At 39.1% G+C, this 23,007-nt stretch overlaps 1 protein-coding gene across 6 annotated transcripts in view; it reads left to right on the top strand.

The window, feature by feature from the left end:
• Positions 1–12,613: 12,613 nt before the first annotated feature.
• The window catches only part of KLC1 (kinesin light chain 1), a 45,581-nt gene continuing 35,187 nt past the window's right edge, over positions 12,614–23,007 (top strand). For all 6 annotated transcript variants that reach the window (XM_071745457.1, XM_071745456.1, XM_071745455.1 and 3 more), the window contains exon 1: positions 12,614–13,084. The gene's annotated coding sequence lies outside the window, so the exon portion shown is untranslated. The remainder of the gene's footprint in view (positions 13,085–23,007) is intronic.

Here is a 23,007-nt window from a genome sequence, read left to right as displayed (position 1 = left end):
TCACTGAATTGTGGTTGTAACCTGTGTTACTAAATGGAAACAGTCATTAATAGTGCTTGCTGAGGTGGTACCCAACACTTCTAGGAAAATATTATTTATGAATGCTACTGAATCAGTATTGTGAAAGGTATAAATGTACTAAAGAGCTACAAAATGCTGTGTTTCTTTAGGAAAATAATTTTTTTAAATGGACTGCTGCGGGTATGTGAAATAATTCTTCAGGGCTTTACAGTAAATCATCTTACAGATACAAGCTATGACCACAATGTGAATGCACACTTCAAGAAATAGTTCCAAGGTAACAATAGGATTGAATTATATATGAAAATATCCCCAGGAGGCAGGGACCAGAGCCCCAGTGGTTGATAGCTGTATGTTCTGACAGTCTCTGCACAAGAGCCCCAAGGTAGTTTTACATATGCTTTAAGAGGGTAAAGGTCAATCAGAAGATGCATTTTCGTCTTCTGAGCTGCCCACATTTATTAACACAGACATTTTTGTGTTTGCCTGCTGAACCAGATGAGGAAATTGATTCACTACCAGAACTCACCCAAGGAAAAAAAGTTAAGATGTCAGTTGAATTAATAAGCTTCAGCATGAAGTTATCAGTGTGCTACTGCTGGCATAGGGGGGAGGTGTAGGAATTCAGATGGAAGGTTTAGATTGTGCTTCAGTCAATTCACAGTTAAAACTGTTTTCTGAACATCTAATTTTAATGTTGGTCACCCAAACCCTGTATAATCAGCATATGCTGATTATCATGCTAGGATTCTGCTCTGAGCTGCTTGTGAATAAAATTCATGCCTTTATGGTACTGCTTTCATTAAGATTCTGTCTGGAGAGCTGGGTCTCTTCATCTGAAGACTATTGAAGGAGTGAGGTATTTATCTACTAGGTAAGTGTTGAGCTCTGATTTACAGTATCCAATAAAGCCACTGTGAAAAGATGTTACTAAAAATAATCCATCTGAAATTTTGGGTCTCATTACCAAAACCACATACATTTACTGAGATTATTACATTTTCTGAAAAGCCAAAAGTCATATCATTTTTGCCAGTGTTGCAGTACTTCTGATATTTTTTCTTGACTCAGAGGAATTGTGATAATCCCAGCTGCTTTCAAATACTATTGATCATAAATCCTTTATACATCAAAGGAAGAGTAAGAAGCTGCCACAGACTGCTAAAAATAAATTTTGTATGTATACAAAGGCCTGTTACAGTAACTGAAGCTGGTGAAGTACATCAAAGAGTGACTTTTCTCTGCACATTTTCTGAGTATAGGAAAAACATAGAGGAGTGTTCTTATCATTTAGGCATTTAGCTAATCCTGTCAGAAGGAACAGCAATATTTCATATTCAGCAGTGTCAGCATGGGCCTTTTAAATCTGTCTCATGCACTCAGTAAGTGCATAATAAAGCAGAAGTATTTTGGTACTATTAAAATAATTTTAGATAGTTTGTATTGACTGGGGTTTTTTCTGGCAATCTGTGTGGGATTTTGCTCTTCACTCAATTTCTCTACTGGAGCATTAATTTCAGTAGAATATTGAGAGGAGTGAGAGGAAATGTCAAATGGGGACTGAGAGGCAAACCAACTAAAGATTGGTTTGAAGTGATTGTGGCATCCTTACATATGATTAATAAGGAACTGTACATTTCTCAATTGCATTATGAGTTTTTAAAGTGATAGTAACAACCCATAGGGAGATAGCTTCTGTGTTTTATTGAATATTCTTGAGGGTAAAATTAAAATCTGGATGAAAACTCAGATTTGTTATTTACAAGCTGACCCTTCCTGGCCTCATTTTAAGGAGACTGTTCTGTTTGCAATTTTTAACTGCCATTATCACTAAGCAAGATTGACATCCTACAGAGCAATCAGATTTAGCCAGACAGGAACTTAATTTGCATCCTTTGCAGAGCCCAAGGGCCAATCTTTTGCATAATGAGTGGGGACTGAAATGTTTTCAGGAAAGGATAATACATGCCTGGGACTGTAATATGCATGAATCACATTTGCATAATAAAAATTATATCCACTGATTGCTGTAAACTCATTCATAGCCCCATAATTGATATTCAGCTTAATTTATAAGAAAGCAAAAAAAAAAAAAAACAACCCAAAAAAACAACAAAAAAAACCACCACCCAAACCCAACAGTTAAGAGAAACACAAATTATTTTATTTCTTATGAGTTTTATTTAAGAGTTTGTATGTACATGGAACATAATAATCTTGAAATGCTTGCTCATTAATTATTAAATAAATCTGTTCTTTGTGTCTCAAATTTGCATGTATTAATGGATTAAAATTTACCCAAGTATTGCAATGTTTAATTGATTGATATATTCAAATAGCAGATGCTGTGAAGTGCAAAGGCAATACTTCTTTCCAGAAATAATAAGGCCAAAAAATTACAGGATCCCTTTTTAAGTGTGATCTTACTCAGGAGAAAGAATTCTATAATACTACCCACAGTCACATTCAGTTTTAGAAGCCACATAAATGCTTTGAAGTTATGATCCCTGTTTTATGCAGCTGCTGATTCTTTAATAGTTCAAACCAGATACTCATTTAATGGAGTTTCTTATATTTTGCAGGGAAAGGCACAGTGATTTGTGATTTCACTTTCTGGTGTACGCAGGTTCTCATCCTTAGGGGTGGCCCCAGGTCTCTTGTGAGCAGGGCCTGAAATGGCAGGAGACAGCAAGAACGATTCTCTGCATCTCCTGAGATTGCCAGGAGGCAATTAGCACTCAGCCTGTGCTGGAGGAGCCCTGAAGCTGCTGTGATGGACCCTTGCTGGCAGGAGTTCACAGCAGCCCCCCATGACAGTCAAGAATTGCTGGCATCTGCTCATACTGCTGCCTCCAAAGAGCCCACTGATATGATTCAGCTGCAGAATTGGCTGCAGTAACTTTATCTGCTGAGCCAAAACACATTAACAGGCAAAATGCAAGTTTCAGAACCATAAGAAATTCAGGTCACTACTCATATCTCATTGTTAAAGAACTTCCTGTTGACGAATTTTAGCTCCATCTTTGTAACAAAGCCCTGCTGTGGAAAATTTTTTTGTAGGATGGCCAGCATGTAGCATACATTGGCTGTTTTTAAAGGGTTTCAGAAAAGTTACAGATTTACATCTTCAGAATTATTTGAATAATTAGAAATCTAGATTATTTGGGGGGCACGGGGGCTGCAAACCAGATTTTGTAGTCAAGGCTATATTAGAGGACAAAATCCATGAATTGCAAATTTCAGAAGAGAGTAATTGACTGCCTTGATTGCTTTCCAAGTGATTCCATTATTCTGGAGTGTCATATAGAAAACAGAGGGTAGGACACAGCATAAATATTCTGTAACAAACCAAGTCAAGACAGTTCTGACCGCAGTAGCTGTAGAAAATATAAATACTTACATAGAAAATTTTTATTTGATCAAATTGTAGGCGACAAAGTAAAAAATGGGAACTAAATTCTAATGAATATATAGGAAAATGTCTTCTGGCTTTTCTGGTAAATATTCTCACATTTATCAAAATGGTATTTCGCTTTTAATGTCATAGCTGGAAAACCTCCAGTTTCCTTAGGCCCCATGAAAAATTCCACCCTGAAAACCAGAACGAAATCCTCAACTGACAGACGAGTAAATAGCCACAGGTGCTAATTTGTGTCACAGGAGAATTCAAGCTCACTTCAAAGAAAATATCAGCTTTGTCATAGGATATAAAAGAGCAGTTTTATTTGACAAGAGATGCTCAAAATTAATTCATTTGCTATGCTGCTTTTGCTGCTGGGTAAGGAGGGATCTGTTCAGTGTGACACCTGGAGACTTGCCTGGTGTTCTTAACAGCTACCACAGGACTGCAGCCATCAATCCAATTGCCAGGCCATGGCTGATGCGGTGAGAATGTGGCTGAAGAGCTGCCACTGGACAGGGATGTTTCCATTTTAGAAAGATTTTCGTAGGCTTTTGAATCATGAGGTCCACATTTTATCTTATTTACTACTTACTGCCTTGAGTTGGTAATTTACAGGTGTTGTCTAACAGCCACTTAGCACTCAATGCTTGATTTTACATGTAAGTAATAATGTCATTTCAACTTTAAGCACTACTATATGTTTACATGTCTCCCTTATTTACAGGACAAACTGGGTTTGGGGCACTACCCAACAGAGTTCACAACCAAAAATTCAAAGAGAAATAAGTGAAGTGAGTGAGAATGCTGGTAACACAGCATTCCAGCTTCCTTTGGTTGCAGCATGAGTGGGATGAGAAATGGCAAATGTGTGAACCTTCCTTTAAGGATATTTAATGCTTTCTGCATTGGTGCATGATAAACCTGGCAGTAATGTTTTTACAGCTCTGCAGTTAATTATAAGGATATGGGGAATGTTAAACTGCTGCCCACAATGAAACCAATTACTGGGTAGAATTTCTCACCAATGTTAGACACTGATGAAGGAAGATACTAATATTCATCAGCCTCTTCTCTGTGAGTCATGACAGTTTTCAAACATATGGTGATATTCTACTTCGTGGCCCTTCAGCATGTAATAACAAGTGTAACTCTATGTAGGCAGTACATTTCATTTTAATGGCTAATTTCTATATCTATATATTGCTCTCTATATATAGATATGTTGTTCCCTGCTTTCTTCCTTGGTTTTTTTGAGTAGTTTTCCAGTTCCTGTTTATAGTTACATTATTTTCAATACATGGGGTTTGATAAACTATGTAAGACTGCACTATATATGTCTTTGAAACAATTTCAGTGTATTTCAGCTTCCATTAAAACATAACTATTTCACATAGAAATAATTTTATGTTAGAATACTTTAGAATCAGAATCTAAAGTACTGCATATGGCATGTTTCAGCAGTCCCCCAGGAGACTGTTGCTAATTGATGTGATGAACTGCTCCATATAATCAAAACACCACAAACAGTCCAGGTGGTTTGGGTGACACTTGTGTTTTAGAGAACTGTGGTGGCACAGATTTTTTCTTTGAAATAAATTACTACAAGCTCTACTATTTGTCACTTGCGCTGCTCCCAGCTGGCCCCCAAAGTCAAGGAGTTCTGCCTTAAATTCCTATCTTTAATTATTTGTCTTCTGAAGCACAATTTTAGCCTCAGATCATCTACATACAGATGAGGTAACTGCCTTCTAGCCAGTTTCTGCATAAATGACAACTTGCTAAATTCACTCCAGCCTTTTTGGCACAAGAAAAACCTTCAGAACATGATGTGATGCAGCAGCATCTGCCAAACTTGACAAATTGGTAGCGTCCCTTCACTGTTGGTTTAATTTTTAATATAATGGTCTTTAAAACTCCTATACACAGACATATGAGGAATTGCTTTCTTCAGAAATCAGCACCTGAAAGGAGGCCTCTATTGCCCCCTTTCAAATCCCCCAGTAGGGGAGGTATACTCAGTGTGGATGGGCTAGGTTACAGATGGACCCTTTGGAGGTCCTGGGCAGAACAATCACATATAAGCCAAGTCCTTGTGTTTGTTTAATCACACAAGGAGCAGGGAATAATATAGGATTGGGAAGGCAGAAGGTTGACTTTTAACCATTCTTTCAACCACTTCTCATCTGTATTATCAAGACTCTGTTCAAGACATTTTGGAGACTGTCCACAGAGATTTTCAAGAATATTTGCTCTCAGGTAACTAAGCCTGTAGAGATAAAACACAGAATCCATTCAGTAGGAATGAATTATATAAACATCTCACTAATGTTTTAAGTCTAAGACTTGATAGCAGTGATGTACATATCTTGTTTTCTTCTGTATCATTGTTAAGGCACAGAAGAATGGCATGTCTTTGAACTTAATACCTTTCAATGGATTTTTCTGTGAACTATCAAGAAAATGTTTCCCTAAAGCAGATTTAAAAAGATGGAATTATAACAGAAAAGATCGAAATTGCATCATCTCAAACTGCAACATAGACTTCACAGTGCATATTTGCAAAGGGAGGCATCAAGGAGAGAGAATTCATATCCAAACCCCTGGGAATATTATCATCTCTCTATCCTGCATCTGCTCTATTTCCCAGGAGATAGGACGAGGATCAAAATACCTGGCACAGGCAGTTCTGTTTCCTATTGATTTCTAGAGTGACTCTGCCCTTCTCAGCCCCACGTACTGTATACCATCCATATAGCCCCAGGCATATTCACTGAAGCCATTTTCTGTAGAGAAATAATTGGTCATTGGCACAGAAACTACAGAAACAGTTGTCACACAGCAGAAACCTTTTCCATTTCCCTTTCCCTTGGGGCAGACTGTATTACCATTAAGTCCCACTGCAGCTGAGTACTGCCTTGGTTTGAATACCCTCTTAACCAAGGCAAACTCCAATAATGAAAAGTGCATGTGAAATGGTGTCCTGTAAAAAAATGAGACATTCCAAACAACCCTGGATACCAAGTGAATTTGGTGTAATTTCATATAGCATATTAGCTGAGAGTACAGAAAAGCATTTAACAGAAAAACTGAAAAGGGGTTAAAAGTTTGGCAAATGGTGCAGCATGTACAGAAAAAAAAAGTGAAAGGAAGGTTACTGATAAATCAGTCTTAGGAAGAATTATTCTCAGTAGTGACCAGGGCACAAACTTGCAGGTTCAAGAAAGGTGAAGCAATTGGGAGCTGCAAAGGGTGAGCTGAATAATCAGGGAGATGCAAAATCTCTCTTAAAGAGATTAAGAGTTCATTTTGTTTAGCCAAGCAAATGGATGGTTATGAGGAGAGAAAGGAATGCAGAATCTCCCAGACAGGTAAGTGGAGGAAGGACTGGCTAACAGGGTTACCCAGCAAAGAATCTTCTTTCTCTACAATAATTTAATAAAACATATAAAAGAGAAGTGTTTCAGTTGAGGGCCTCCTTAGAACTAAAAACACGTAGTAAAAGAGGGCTAATCCCCAGCAAGGGAAAAGAACTGGGAAGAAATGAGACAATTTGGCATAATATCTGTACATATATATTACCCTTGAGGTTCAGCATTGTAGGAGTGAGGTTCTTGGGCAAGAAGGGCAAGATGCGTTCTTGGTTTTCAATAGTTTGATAATTAGGTTCTGAAAAAAAAAGGTCAGAGGAGGTGGTTATCTGTAATGCCTTTTAGACTTCTGAGACTCAGCTCTCTTTCATCAGTAGGTGCAAATTTCTACTTGGAAAAGGTCACACATACAGGCATACACTGGCATTTGCATTTCTTGTGATTAGCATAAGGAGCTTTAATGAAAGGCAACATCTGATAAATCACAACTTCCTTCTTTTATACATGTATGTAGGAATCTTAGTGAGAATAAAGAGAATACATTTTCATGAGGAAGCACCAGTTTCCCTGGTGCCAAGACAAGTTCATGCCTTTATTACATTTTCAAAGATTAATTTCTCAAAAAAGAGAAAAATCTCATACGTGTTAATGGAATTATCCCATATTTACACTGATACGTGACAGAAATTAAAATCACAGCCCTCGCAGACTTCTCTTTTATTTGGGGGAGGGAGGGAAAAGCACTTTTCATAATGAAATTACAGTGAATATAATGAGAAAAAGGTGTCCAGGAGTCTCCTTTGCCATATTAAAAAACCTTACAATGACTACTGAGATTATCAAGGTAAGAGGCTCACCTAATCTAAAGCCTGATGAGTTAGCAAATCTCCATAAAGGAATGCTGACACATTGTATAGGTAACAAAGAGATGGTGTTCAGAGAAAGGGAAGGGGAAAGTGTATGCAGTAATAAAGCAGGCACTTAGAAATCAATAGAGGTGATCCTTCTGTCTTTTGCTGTGTTTGCCAAGTGTTCCCAGTTTTGAACACAGACTATCAAAGATCAAGTCTTTAGAAGAGTCTGTTTATTGTGTTTGTGAAATAAAATCTTTTCCTGTCAATACTAGGCCACAGTAATAGTCGGGAAGTAAGGATATGTGAGGATGAAGAGAAACACAGTATCACACACTGGTTGTTCTTACTCTAGTAGTGGCCAAGACAGTGATACTCCACCAACAATTTTTATTTATTTATTTGCTCTGGAGGATTTAACACACCTCTGCAATGGTTCAGTGACTGTGGTAGATGAACACAGAAATAAACTTAACTTCCTGTGACTCATATGCAGTGATGAAAAATTCTCATAACCTGGAATGAGCAACTGAAACCCCAAGAGAGAATAAACTCACTGACAAGTGAGAGTGTAGAGGAAGGAAAGGAGTGTAAAATGAGTGCTACCTTTCTTCATGGATAAGCAGTAAAAGTAATGCGGAATTAATACAGAGTCTTTCCCTGCTACAAAGGTGCTGGTAGTTACCTATCAGCTTATTACAGAACATGGAAAGAAGTAAGGAAGAAAGTTACTTTATCTTTCAATTAAATGAGAGGTATGCCAGAAGCAAAAAAAGGAACAAAAATTGCTGCTTGAGCAAAGTTTGCATTGGTGTGAGCATTCCCTCATAGAGTTAGATTCATACTCCTTGTATGATACAAGTCTAATTATCATCATAAGCTCTTCCCTGCAAACTCTTAGCCTGTTGGGAATTTTTATGCCTAAAAGCAAGATCTTGGAAAATACTGACAGTGTCTGTCTATTTATATAGCATAGAGTATTAGAGTTTTTCAAAGGGTGCAATTTGTAGCTCCTTGATCATTAGTATGAGTATCCACAGTGGAAACTGGGAAATATAAATAGAGGGATGTTGTTGAAATTGTCTGGCATTATGCTTTATGTTCACACTAATACTAATATGCCAATTTTCTAATTGTTTCTAGCTTTCAAGTAATTACTTTAACTGTATTACCTAAGATTTTAAAGTCTGTTTTTCATAACAGAATTGTTTTAAAGCAAATTGAATGGGTTTATAAAACCTTTCTGTAACTTTCGGGTTTTAACAATAGCACAGCTCTGCAATAGCTGGGAGATTAAAGGACTTTCGGTTAACAAAATGTTAATGTCCAGCACAAACATCCTGTTCTTTTAAAAAAAAGTAACACAATCAACTAATGAAATGTCCTGTTAACAGCTGAATTAACACTGCATGCTTTATTTTCTTGTTATTTCTCTGTGGTTAGAAAACAGCATGAAAAAGGACACTGGATCTCATTTGCTGCAGCTTTCTAGAAATCCTTGTGACTGAAAATGAGGATTTCACTTGCATATAAATAAAGCTTGGTGACTTGGGAAGGGGGATCATGATCAGTGTTTATTTTACACAGTACTTTAATGCCATGGCCAACAGTAGGTTCCCGAGGATATGTGCAGGCATCTTGACTCTGACAATGAGTGATGTCAAACAAAATACAGCCCTTTTACTCCAAACTGCCTGAGCACCCTGATAACAAGGTAGCTCCACATGCAGTAACTGCACATATACACAAAGGAGTTAGGCTAAAATTGTGTCTGGGACTGTGTACTTGACACTTTTGACTCTTGAGCACTGACTTTTATGTTTCCTGTTTTCCATAAAGGACATTCTTGTAGGAAATACAAACTAAAAGTCTATGCAACTGTCAAGTGATTGTGATGAAAAGCCAGACATGTTGCTGAATCTGGCCTTTCAATATTATTGCCAGGATGCTTTAAACAGCACTTTAGCAGCAGTTGAAATTATTCCAGTGTAGTGCTTTATTGTAGCCCACATTTATAAAATGAAGTCATCGATTTTTATGGACTGTAGGATTAGATTTTTAAAAACTTTTGTCTCTTTTGGAGAAAAGATCCTCAAAGCCAGGAAGATAATTTAAAAAATAATAATAATAAAATAAAACAACCCACACTTCTTAAAGGAAGTGAACCTGAATTTCTTTACTGGGGCTTCCTCTATTTGTGGATGTCAGTGAAACTGAATCCTACTTTGGTCCATGTATTTCTCACACTTGCACCTCAAAACATAAGACCTTCATGCTTAGTTAAGCAGTTGTGGTTTTTTTCTCTCACTGTAAATTATAAATTTCCCTCTCTCCTGGGACAGAAGAGAAATGGGTATATTGAGAACAAAGAATCCAGCACTGTAAATGTTTTGGGTTTTGTTTTAATATCCACTCAGATGTCTGCAGAAAACCACAGTGACCTTGTTGATGGCAGACATAGACTGTTCTACAGATAGCATGTCTAGATCACTTCATCCTAAGAGCAGTGTAAACAGCATAAGTAGTACCCTATGAGAAGATGGAAATGTGGGCAGCAAATAGCTTTTGTTGCTGAATGAACTTGGTTAGCTCTTACGTAGATGGGACAGGAAAAACAGGATCCTGATGGAGAAGAACTCATCCAATATTTCAAGTCAGGAGAAGCTTGAAGAAGCAGCACAGTCTCTTCTGCGTCTCTCTTCTGCTGTGTGCTGTAAACAGAGGGGAGTAATACTGCACTTTTGTTCCATTGAGCTGATCAACCTACCTGCAGGAGGGAGCTTGTAGTGTGTGCTGCTTATGTGGGAAATTGCCAGCATGCATGTACTTGATTAGCCAGAGTATTATGAATCAGGGTCATAGCTGGAGTGGCTGCTTTGTTCACAGATGCTCAGATCCCTGGGGTAAGCAGCTAATTGCAGGAGATCTCTTAAAGCAAATGTGTGATAGGAAGAAAGCAATGAATATTGTTTATTCAAAAGACAGGAGTGGTCCCTTTGAATCAGTTCTCTTGCAAAATTATGTAATTAGGGCATGTTCTATTTTTAATTAAATCTCTTGCATATTCATGAAAAGACTCTGAACCTGTGGACCAGCTGGCATGACTCTTGCATTTTAAATGCAGTTTGTATAAAGGGATGCTCTTCAATCTTTTTTTCCCCTTTCATATATATCACTGTGCAAACACATATTTCACATTACTATACATAGTTAGCCTGTACTGTGTGTCACAAGTAAAATGTTATGCTAAACCAGTAATAGAAAATTGCCAGAATAGTGGTTTAAATGGAGATGAACACAAGAAGTTGCTGTTCTGAAATACTACTATGACAGTTGTTTTTTGTTGGACAGTTTGACCTGCATAAAGGATCAGTGAGTGGTATTCAGAAAGTATATTCCAGTTCTCTCAGCTTTTCAAATCCAACAGTCTATTTGCAGTCTGCAGACAATGCATGTTCCCCTAAGTTGGTTTTGTTTCTTGTGGCATTCTGTGACTCTTCTTGCTCTTTTACCTCTTTCACAACAGCACTAGCTTTGATTCTTCAGCCATCTTCTTAGAAGCATTGCTTTCTCACCTGACTCTTGGTCTCTCATCTGCCATTTTGTAGACTTGCTCTAAGTTGTATGTAAGGGCAAACCAATGTAAGCCATGCTTTTCTTGTGTATTTTAGATACTAGCTTTTAGGTCAGGCTGCACTTCCTGATTTACCACAATACCTCCATGTGTTTCCATTCGCTTATAATTCATACCCTACAGGTACTGCAGGAATTACATATGCAGCTGGACTGGATGATCATTGTAGGTCTCTTCCAGCCAAACTGCTCTGTTCTGCTCTGCTCTGCTCTATTCTATTCTATTCTCTTCTCTTCTCTTCTATTCTATTCTATTCTATTCTATTCTATTCTATTCTATTCTATTCTATTCTATTCTATTCTACTCTATTCTATTCTATGTGGAGCTCAGATGATAATGCACCTTAATATTCTGCCCAGACATTAATAACTCTTCCATGAAGCTAGGCTGTCATTGTTCCCTGATGATTTCCAATGTACATATTATTGCTGTGCTATATTTAACATTTTTTCACATCAGATCTCTGTTGCTTCCATCTTCCATTTCTAGGCTTAACTTCTACCGAGTGGAACATAAAGCAACATTAAGAAAATACTGTGACTGGTACTTCTTTACCAAGAGTGGGCAAAAAATTAGAAGCTGCAAAGAGAAAGTTCTTGTGATGAGCATCACCGAGAGAGTTTCATAGAAGTACCACTGTTTATGTGTAAATATGCAGAACAGTAGGGATCTTCCACATGGTTGTATGTGGAACAAAGACAAGGGCGTGTGAATGTATCAGTGGCACATACTTAGCCACGAGTGGGGCCCAAGCTTTCACCACAGAATTTGTGTTTCAGCCTCAGTTTCCCCCGTGTAACCGTGAGGCAGCTGCACGCTGTAGAGCTCTTCACGTGCATTGGTCCCGGACGTGTTCAACCGAGAACTGCACATCAGCTTTACGACTCCCACTCTCAGCCTGTTCCACAGAGGCAACACCCCGAAATTCTTTCCAGCAGCAAAAAAAAGCATTTGGATTTGGGACGGTCCCCATCTCTGGAGCACAAAGCCGCCTGGGTGTGCCGGGAGGCTGCCCGGAGGCAATGCGGGGTTCTGCTCTCCCCTGGCACACGCTCCCGCAGCCCCGGCCTCAGCACGGCCCCCGCGCCTCTCCCCCGCCGGCCTCGGGGACGTCAGTGCTGGGCCTCGCACCTCAGCCCCCTCAAGGCCTCTCCCCAGCATCCCTCCTCCCCCTCCCTGGCTCCGGGTGACCGCCGAGGGCCCGGCCCGGGATGCGGTGGGGGACGCGTTGGGGACTTTGGGGTGAGGGGGTGGAATTGGGAATGGGATGGGGGGGATGGATGACGTCATGGATGGGGTGGCGGTGGGAAAGAAGGGCGCGCGGGGTCTTGTGGGAGAAGAAGGGGGAGCCGCCATGTTGGGCGGGGCGGCGGTGGGAGGGAGGGGAGCGTGGGGCGGGCGCTGGGGAGGCGGCGGCAGAGGTGGCATCAGCCGGGTAGGCAGCGGTTGCCGGCAGCTGTCAGCGCCCGCTCCTCGGGGGCCGGGCCGCGCTCCGACCACCGCGGCCACTGGGCTTGGCTCGGCCGGGCCGGATCTGTCAGCGCCTCGGGGGGAGACGCTGAGGGCGCCGTAGTGCCGACCCCGCTTCCTTCCTTCCTTCCTTCTTCTCTCCGGTCTTCTCTCTCCCACCCTCCCGCCCCCCAAAAAAACCCTTTTCCTTCCTCCCTTCTGCCCGCCCATTGCTGACATCCTCCTCCGGTCGCCTCCTCCCTCCCCACCCCGCCCCCCCCCCCTCAACTCCGGGCTGCGCGGCCCCCGCCGCCTCTGCGATCGCTGCGCACATCGCCCGAGCCTGCAGCACCGAGCGGTGAGCGAGGGGAGCTGCCCGCACCCGGGGGGCGGCGGGGATGGGAGGCCTATGGGGAGGGGGGGGGTTGTTTGTCTTCAATTATTTTGCTTTTTTATCTGCCATTACGCAAATAACAAAAGGCTGCGCGGGCCGGCTGGTCCCTCCGCAGCGCCGCTGACAGCCAGCCCCTTCCCTGCGCGCAGCGGTGGGGTGGGGTTTTTTTTTTGGCGTGGGGGGCGGTGAGATGGGTTTTGGGTGTTGTGTGTAAAGCTCTATCAGTTGCACTCACCCCTGGCCGAGGAAGGATGAGTATCCCCCGGCGGGGATGGGCTCGGCTTTGTCCCCTTCTCCTCTCCTGGCGCCCGCCGGTGCTGCGGCTGGGTCCGGGCGCCGCCCAGGGAGGGACCCGGGCAGAGCCGGGTGCGGGCAGCTGCCGGCCGCGCCCCGCAGCCCTGGTCAGCTCGGCACCGGGAGACGCTTTGTTTTCAGTTTGCGGACTTGGGTTAGATGGTTTATTCTGCTGGTAATTCGGAAATGGGGAAAGAAGAGGCGGGGATTGCGTTTCCTTGGGTTTTGTAAATAGTGACCGGATTTATATATTGTAGGTCACTGTGCTGTAGTCGGAGTGGGTTCGTAGGCTTGGCCATGTATCTGCGCTTCTAAAATAAGAAGGGAAAGCATCGGCTAGAAACACGTTTTTCTAACAAAATGACGTTTACACGTAACTGATTTAATCGATAACGGTATCTTTTGGGCAGAGATTAGTTGGAAAGACTGTAAAAATCTTACTCATTCTGGCTTCGTGTTTCCAGTATTTATGGGTAATCAGCTGCTCAATTTGTAGGTCTGCATAGCAGTTCGCTGTCACAAAAAGGAACTTCTTGACTTCTTACTGAATTCTGTGTTGTAACCATATTGAACCATATTTTAATGACCACAGCAGCATCACCTAGTGTACTGCTATCCCCCCTTTTTGTAAAGGCTACTAAATCCATGATGCTGTCCTTACTCTGGTTTTGTTTCTCTTAGTCATTTCTATTGGTGTCTGTGACTTAAATGTAGCAGTATTAAAGTACTGCTCATGGAATCTGAATACAGAATCAGAAAATAAAACCAAATAAAAGTGAAAGTTTGTTTTTATAGTTGCTTTGAAAAGCAAAATGGTAAGCAAATGTCATTAAGCATATGAAATACATACTTCACAGTTATACATAAAGTGAAGGCTTTTAAAATATAATTTTAGTGTTCTTGCTATTGGCAGAAGATTTAGTAACAATTGCTCTGGGAAGTAATTGTTTCTCTCTCACTTCCACTTTTGTATTTGCACTTCACTTAAACAGGAAACTTACACCCAAACAGGGTGCAGTGGAAGCTAAAAAAGCGCCTTCCAGAGCTAGACAGGCTAGCCTTTTAATTAAGAAGAAAACAAAAATTAAAATAAACAAAAAAACCCTACGACAACCCAAATAACAGAATACCAACAAAATTAAAAACAACGCCTTTCTCAATGCACAAATGAGTTCAGACTCTTTTGGAAAATAACTTTTATTTTAACTGGTTTTGAATTCCGAAGCTTCAGCGAAACATGATAGTGGATATTATAACCCTGGGATTATAGATACAATTGAAAGTAACACATTCAGCATTTACTGGCAGAAGGGAAAGAAAGCTGATCCATCTGGTGAGTCTGAGCAGAAGACCTTGTTTTGTAAGTCACTTGCAAAATTATTTTTGTGAACACGTGATTTAAGAGAATTTTTGTGAAATTACAACAGATCTGGAGAAGTTCTGTTTAGATTTATATTTTATATAATGTAGAATTGTGTGGGTAAATGTAAAGAATTTAATTTGTCTTTTCCTGAAACTTGCACAACAATGCAGTATCACTTCTGCATCATGTTGCAGTTAAATTTTGGCAGCCTTTCTGATTCCAAAGGATGATGATGGAACTGGACAGTGCCACTAATGAGACATTCTAATGGCAGTTCAAGCTTCGATTCCCTTAATTTTCTAATCAAAGAAAACATGTTGGCACATGTAATTAAAAAAGAGAATGAAGTTACTCCCACATGTCTCATGAAGTAGCCTCATTTTCTGTTTGTCAGATTACAGTGATATTCTAACAGTATTTTATTAATGGAAACTGATTCTTAAAAATGTCTGTGTTTGACAAAAGAGGAATTATTTAATACAAAATTGTGAAGAAAGTTTTCGGGAGTCCAAAATACAATCTTCTAAATTATTTTGACATACAAGGATCAAAATAATACTGATCGGCCATGTAAGGGATGTAAGAGCAATTGCTGCTTCCTCCATTATGAAGAACTTGCTGTGATACCCTCACTTGTGTGCTACTCGCATGAAATATATCTGTATGGGTATCTATGTATGCATACATAGCTACATGTGTCTCTTACTTAATTATGAGTTTGGGGAAATAATGTAGCCCCAATTTCAGATGTGAAAATCTACTGAAGGTTCTGTTTCTTTTGAGACATGTGGTCTTACGCTGTTACTTTTTCTTCCTGTTTGGCTTCTCTGGCAGACATGCAGTTGGATTTATTCTGGGCATCTCTCCCAATGCATAACTCAATGCATACTTTAAAAATTCAGTGTACAAATAGTTTTTAAAAGAATGGTTTTATAAGAGGAGTAGAAAGTAAGGAATTTCAGGTAAATTCATGAATAAGCAAAATACACTTCTGTATTTAATACTGAAGAGCATAGTAGCACTGATGGGGACAAGTATGCTCGGTCTACTTAAACATCTCTTGTAGTCTGTCTTACTCTAAGGTGTTCATCAATGTGACACAACTATCATAAAAAAGGACCAGTTCTATCATCATTGCAATAAACTGGCTAGTTAATTCATCTTGCATAAGACTTTGTATTTTCAAAGTATTTTAAATTGTTATATAAGAACTCAGGGTTTACCTTGCCCAAAGTTTAAGGAAGCATTTCTTTTCAATGTTAACTCTCATTTTCCTTAAAAGAAAAGCATGGCATATATAATGTCTAACAGATACTTTGTGGTAACAGTAAAAGATTGTTCATGCTAAAAAGAAACTTTCTTTAACTCTAAACAGAACTGCTTTTAGTAGATCTATCTTAACACAGTTGCTTTCTGGTATTTTTGAACTAATAAGGCTTTTCCAGTAATTTTATAGCGAAATGTTTTCCTTTCTGAAAGCAGGTTCTAGAAATAAGTGTGGTGGCTTTGAAAAATTGCTTATCAATAAATGCCTGACCATAAAAAGGTGCACTTATTCTAGCTTGGACTTGCTGAGATGCTTTGTTGCCTTCATCTTACAGTATTTAAATTGGGCACTTTGTTAGAGGGCCAGAGCCAGAATCACAGATGCTTTCAGTGATGGAGGAATTATTTCTGTAGGGCTTTTTGTGAGGTGCTTTGCAGGCAGTGGGCATGAGACTGTAGTTTTGTTTTTTTGTGCTAGGTAATTAATATATTTAGTAATGGAAGAACGTGGTGAGTTAAGAATAGGCAGGCATGAGGACTGAGGATATATGCTTCCAGTACCCAAAATGTATTTGGGAATATGAATAAAGGTGATGTTCTCAGAGGACAAACACTGAAACACAGTTGACACAAGATATACTGATTTTTTTATAATATATAAAGCAAATTAATTTTTCATAATTGACAGTTTATTTTGATTCAGTCAGCTAAAAAAACATATGCAAGCCATAGCATCTGTGTCTTGATTTAATCACTGTTTCTGTGAATCCAGCTTATCTCCTATGGACTCTGCTATTTAACTTCTTAGTGCAGTCAGAAACAATCTTTGCTCTGGAAGCTGTTTTGACATGTATGTAGAGTTAAATGAAATTTATTCTTTTGTGAATACCTGTTGTAAAACCTATTAATCACATTAAGATTGCGTTTCTGGGATTTTGTCAGAACTATAGCTGATTTTATTAATTTTTAAAGTGAATAAAGCAAAGAATGTAACCATTTCAGTCAATAGTACTGTCTTCCTTACGCATCTGCAGGGTTGGAGTGGTGGCTAATTATATGTTACTTACTATGTGATGATAACCCTGTATTTATTTCTATGTACCCCAGAAAGTAGTTTTCATAACTAACATTGTAGTAGTTAACATTTAGAAGAGCAAGAAATGTCTTGTGTAAAGATGAACTTCTTGGTAATACTTAATATTATCTTTTCTTATATTGTGTAGTTTATATATTTTTTCAGGAAACAAAGTTAATATTTTAAAATAAGTCTTATTAAAGGACAATTATATTTTTTTGAATTATCAGATAATTTACCTTAATTCTTAGTGTTTTGTGTAACATAAAAACACAGGTGTTACATGCATAGCTGTTTCTTAAAACCTTCACTGCTATCTCTCTTGGCAGTATATTACTAGTGATATTTTATACTGTTCTAATATTGTGCTTTGTCTGGAGACAGCACAAGTAGTTAAAGTTATTTAAAAAAAAAAAAATTATTTGCAATGTGCTAGTGTGTGTGTGTGTGTGTGTGTGTGTGTGTGTGTGTGTGTGTGTGCCATTCCATAGGGCAGAGGGTGGTAGTTTAAAATTTTTGCAAGGATTGCATTATCTGCATTCCTGCAGCGCATCTTGGTTTTGCTCCTTCCAGCTGACATTAGGTGAGAGATGTGCAAAGCATGTCATACAGGTAAGGGACTAGCAGGGGAGGAGGGGCTCCATCTTGGGGGTGGCTCTGCTTTTTTTTTTTTTTTTTTTTTTCCTCTGAGTAGAATTTTGTATTTAAGATTGAGTGCTTTTATAGATGCTCCTTTATGAAACAATATCAGGCTGGACAGTGTAGGGAAGTCACAGCTGCTGTGCAGCTCGAGCACCTTCTGTTTCAGAGAGACTGCTGTTCCTGCCTCACACCTCATACCTTGTCTTTGCCACAGCTGGATTTTGCTATACCCTTGCCTTAAACATGTAATTTGTTCATGTGCTTAAGCTGGATGTTCCTTCCTTCCCCTTCCCTCCCCCCTGAACCCCCAGTCATATTTAGAATGTGTTAAAAGGGATTCACAGACACCCCCCCTGCCCTCCACCTCAGTGTAGAGGCTGAGTGTATGTAGTCAGATTAAAACAATTTGTGGGATGGTAATTTGTGAGGATCTAAGGGAGGTCACAGATTTGAGATGGGAGGAGGACAGTATCCTCCTAAAATGTTTCTGCTGATAGAAGATAGAACAGTTGTATGTAATTAAGTTCAACTGTACCCTTAGATATTATCTCAGGTCTTGGTGCTGGTTTATGTAGTTTCACTCTGCCTGCTTGTTCCATGTCCTTATTCTGTTAACAGAGCTTGCTGCATGGCAGCACATTGAAATAGGTGCATTTTGGCTCTGTGTCCTGGACCTTTTCCTTCTCTGTCTCCTCAACTCTGACTGAAAAATAATCCAGCAAAAGGTATGGATCTTTGGTATGATTTATTATGGACAGGAATGCTTGTGCTGGCATGATGGAGCATGTGAGTGAAATGTATGGCTACAGGAGGAGTATTGCTTATTGTAAGTGTAGCCTCAATGAATGAATGTCCAGTCTTGTGCTTCCAGGAAGCCTGCCAGATGATCTGATGTCCATTTCTGTCTCTAAGTTCCTCTATACGTAGAGGCAATAACTTGTGGAAGATAAAGAACACACTGTTTATGTTTGCCATTTCCCTGGATGTAGCTGAGTTGCATTTGGGGTGTATCAAAATGTGGAGTATAGGAGGTGATTGGCAGGATGCCAGAACACAGGGTAGTGACCTGGAGGTCTTACTAGAGGTGGGAATGGATGAATCATCAGGAAGATGGATTAATTCAGGGTGTGGTCTATATTGTGAAGCTTTGGTGTGCAAACATGAACACTGTGTAAGGCAGAATTACATTTACCAGAGATGCAGGGGGGTTGGAACTAGGTGATCTTTAAAGGTCTCTTCCAACTGAAACCATTCTATGGTTCTGTGATTTTGTAACATGATAAAACTGTTCTGTAGGATTCTGGTCTGGGACCATTTTGGAATGCAGACTGCTGATGAGATATCCTAATTTTTCAAAGATTTGTTTTTCTTCCTGTATCTTTTAAAAAGGCAAGAGACACCAGAGAGTGACTTAGACTCAGTGTCCCAGTAATTTGCCATTAATCAAGTATATCTCCTTTCCATTGTTCAGAAGACAAGTAAAGGCAGGTTAATGACTCAGTTGCTCTACTTCTAAGTCATCTTATTCAGTTAGTATTGATTTCTCTCAAAGGGTACTTAAAGAGCATCCTTAAAATATTGCTCTTAGAATACTCATTTAACTTCAGAAGAACTTTAAAAGTTTCGACTTTGTGCAGAATGCAGATAGAGAGCAAAGATGCACAGCATGGTTTTGAAAGCAGCAACCTGTAGGGCTTAAGCTACAGTTAGGCCATTGAATCTAGATCCCCATACAGTTGTTAACAAATGGCCTGGAAACACACTGATACATATTTTAAAAGTTTATTTATTTATTTAATGGAGCAGTACTTGAAAGTGCATGATATGTTGCTTTGTACAGCTGTACAGACTCTTCTGATGTCCTCAGTACTGAGATGCTTTCAAAACAAATTTGCCAAAACAAGATGGTTTAAAAAAAATAATACAAAGATGTTCCTTTTTAGTTCTTTCGTGTCTGTTTTCCAATTAACATGTGCTTGTGCTCTCTGTCAGACCACCAGGAGAGTGGTGTAGTGCACCAGGATAGTGGGAACCATCGTGTCGGTGTTATTCTCACAGCCAGGATTTTCAGGAGTTCCAAAGGAGCACCCAGTGCTTCAGCTTAAGATAAATCATGAATGTGAGAGATAGCTTAGTGGAGGCTAAAACTGTGATTTCATCCTCGTGTCTGAGTGTTAAGGTGACTGTGTCAGATGCTGGATTAGGGCTTGCTGTGCTGATCTGTACCTCCTGGCCCAGTAGAGTTCAAGATCATCTAAGTAAACCCTGCAGATTATGGAGCACTTACCAAGGACATTATTCCTAACCACATAGCAAAATTAGTTCTCAGCTGCTGGAAATAAAAAAAAGTGAATCATACAAGGTTGTTTTTCTAGATTGTTACATCATTTGCAATTCTTTCTATGAAATGAAATTTGCAAGGGATGAATATTAGTCTGATAACTGGTGATTGCCATTGAAAGTATGCATTTTGATGTAATATTTAATGAGGTAGAATTAAAGCCACTTCAATACTGAAAATAATGTCTGAACTATTTAATTATAAAACCTTTTCTGTAGTAGTTTTGGAAGAATGAGATTCATGGTTTCAGATTTTTTTTTTTTAATGGAAGGATAAGCAGAGTGAGGCCATTTTCCCTAAAGCTTGAAGGAAAACTACACAGTTTGTGCATCTTAATGTGAGCTATTAGGTAGCTTCAAAACCAGATTATAGGATTTGTTAAACCTAAAGGCTAGTCTGTGCTGAAGCAGTGTCAGTGGATGTTCCCTTTATGTCTGCAGAAGAACTTGCTGACGTTCTCATTTGTTTCAAATAACCCTTCTCTTCAATGTCCTCAAGCCTGTAAGAGCAACATAATCTGTAGTCATGCTAAATTGTCAGCAGAACTTCCCACATAGATCTAATGAGGCAAGATGTGGCCTTCTCTGCCCTTCCTGTGTGCATTTTTTTAGTGGTTATAAGTATGCCATAAAAAGTAGGTTTGGTTTAGATTATAGTCTGATGTTGGTGAGTGGAAGCTGATGGGGTTTTTAATGTATTATGGAAGTCTGATTTGATAGGAACATTTTTGTGCTTTTTACCAAAGTACTATTTAGAGGCAAGATAAATAGATAAGGTAAATGTATCTTACTTTGATTAGTCAGTAAAGCAGTTCTTGTCCAAAAATAACAATGCAAAATGAGAGAAGTAGTCAAGCTCAAAAAATGCTTTGTGTACTCTAACAGCTGCAAATAACTTTGAAAACACTTTGATGTTACTATACCTCTCTAGTCCAGTCCCAAAGAGACACTCATGCCAGCCAGAATTAGTCTGTTAATCAAGTCTCAAGATTCACTGAAAATATGGTTGTACAAGTTGGCAAATCCATGAAGAGACAGTGGCCTTTTCCACACAGAAACAAATGTAGATTCTTGGAATGCTGAGGTTAAAATTGTAGAATTTGGTAATGGTAATGGATTTGTAGCCCAAACTGTTTTGATAGGAGTTCTTAAAACATACAGTCAAAATTTCTTTTCGGTCCACTTAAAGTAGCTCTTAGAGCTCTTTGCCCAAGACCAAAAAGTGGGATGGATGTGTATTCACTTTTATTTTTCTGGGAAAAAATTAAATTTTGGTCTTGCCACTGGTCTGAGGATATTCAGCAAGTACGTTGTTTGAGATATAGAATAAGGAAGGTCATGTGCCATCAACCTGTAACAGATGATTGTAACCTTGGTTAACAAAGACTTAATAAGCATGTACCCTCTTAAAAGTACAGCTTTTGGTGTTGTTGCTCTAGACTCCTGACTGAGTCCACTAAACTGCCTGTCAGATTTCTCTTGTGCTTGCTTCAGCTTTGACAAAGAGTAATTTCTGATATGATAAATGCATGGAAGGATCTTATTTTCCTCCCATCTTCATTTGAAACCCAAGATGTTAGAAGAACTTGAATGTATACAGAGAATAATTTTTCCCCTTGCATGCTTATTATACCTGCAGACTGTAAGATCCAAACAGATGCTACTCTGCAGAGGAAGAACAATGCAATCAGCTTTAGGATATGTCACTATGCTGTGTTTTAATTATTGTCTATATTTAGTACTTCAGAAAGGTAAAATGTAGTGGGTGGGATATGGAGGGTGCTTTCCCTTCATTCCTTGCAGCATAATGAAAATAATTCTAGATACGGTTGAACCTAATAGAGATTTTGGAAATAATGAGATTGGCAGGGCATCTGGGTTGCCTGTTAAAAGGATTTGACTGTATTATGATAATTAAAATGCTGTCTAGTTTTTATTCAGTAGAGAACTGTCAAGTTATTGATGCCATAATAACCTTTTCTTTAAGAGGAAGAAAAATCTTTGTAGTTACAGAATGTTTTTATGCCACTGAATACTTCTATTCTGTAAAAGCATTTTTTACTGAATTAACCATTTCAACAAGAAGCCAGAATTTAATGAAAGTAGTTAACTTGCTACAAAAGAAGGAAGGCTAAAATTACTCTGACATTTTTTGGCAGTTATCCTTGAGAGGTGCAAAACTGTTTCAAAGTAGTGTTAAGATTATGTGTAAGAATGCAGATATGATTGCTAAGGAACATTGCATGCTTCATTAGTGTTGATGTAGCATGCTGTAGAAATCTAAATTAAAGGACTCTAAAGCAGTACAGATCTTCATAGCTTGTGCTTTCTCAGATATCTGTCAGCATCACCCTTGCTACAGGTTTTATAGGAGCTATTTTTGCTGTTACCTCTTATTAGCCAGTATAACTTAACTTGCATTTTTTCCAAAGAGCAAAAGATTTCCCCTGGAAGGTACACTTTTTATTTATTTATTTATTTATTTTTTTTTTTTTTTTTTTTTTTTTAACAGCAGACTGTGAGATTAAAAGATTCCAAGGTTTATCAAGTGTACAGTGATTGTGTTCTTCAGCTAAACAAGTACATAGTCCTCTTCACTTAAACATAGTCTGATGTTGTGGATGAGCTTTTTGATAGCCATCAGGGTTTCCAAGAGTCTGAGAGTGTTTTTTTAGAGGTGGATGCTGTTGTGATGTTAGGGGCAGGACACGTACCCATGCAGCCTCTTCCAGGAATGTGTAGAGTAGGCTGCACCTTAGTAGAAAAGCCATGTTGGAAATCTCTGTTAGTGTTAAAGCTTTTTGTTGTTGTACACTTTTTTGTTAAGCTGTTCTGTGCTTATTGTGCATTTCTCAGAAATTTGTGGGTTTACCATTACAATTGCTAAACCTTTACAAAATAGGTGTC

Source organism: Heliangelus exortis, chromosome 5, assembly GCF_036169615.1.
Source record: "Heliangelus exortis chromosome 5, bHelExo1.hap1, whole genome shotgun sequence".
NCBI lineage: Eukaryota > Metazoa > Chordata > Aves > Apodiformes > Trochilidae > Heliangelus > Heliangelus exortis.
The sequence above is the reverse complement of the archived record's forward strand: the minus strand, read 5'-3'. Positions and strand labels throughout refer to the sequence as shown.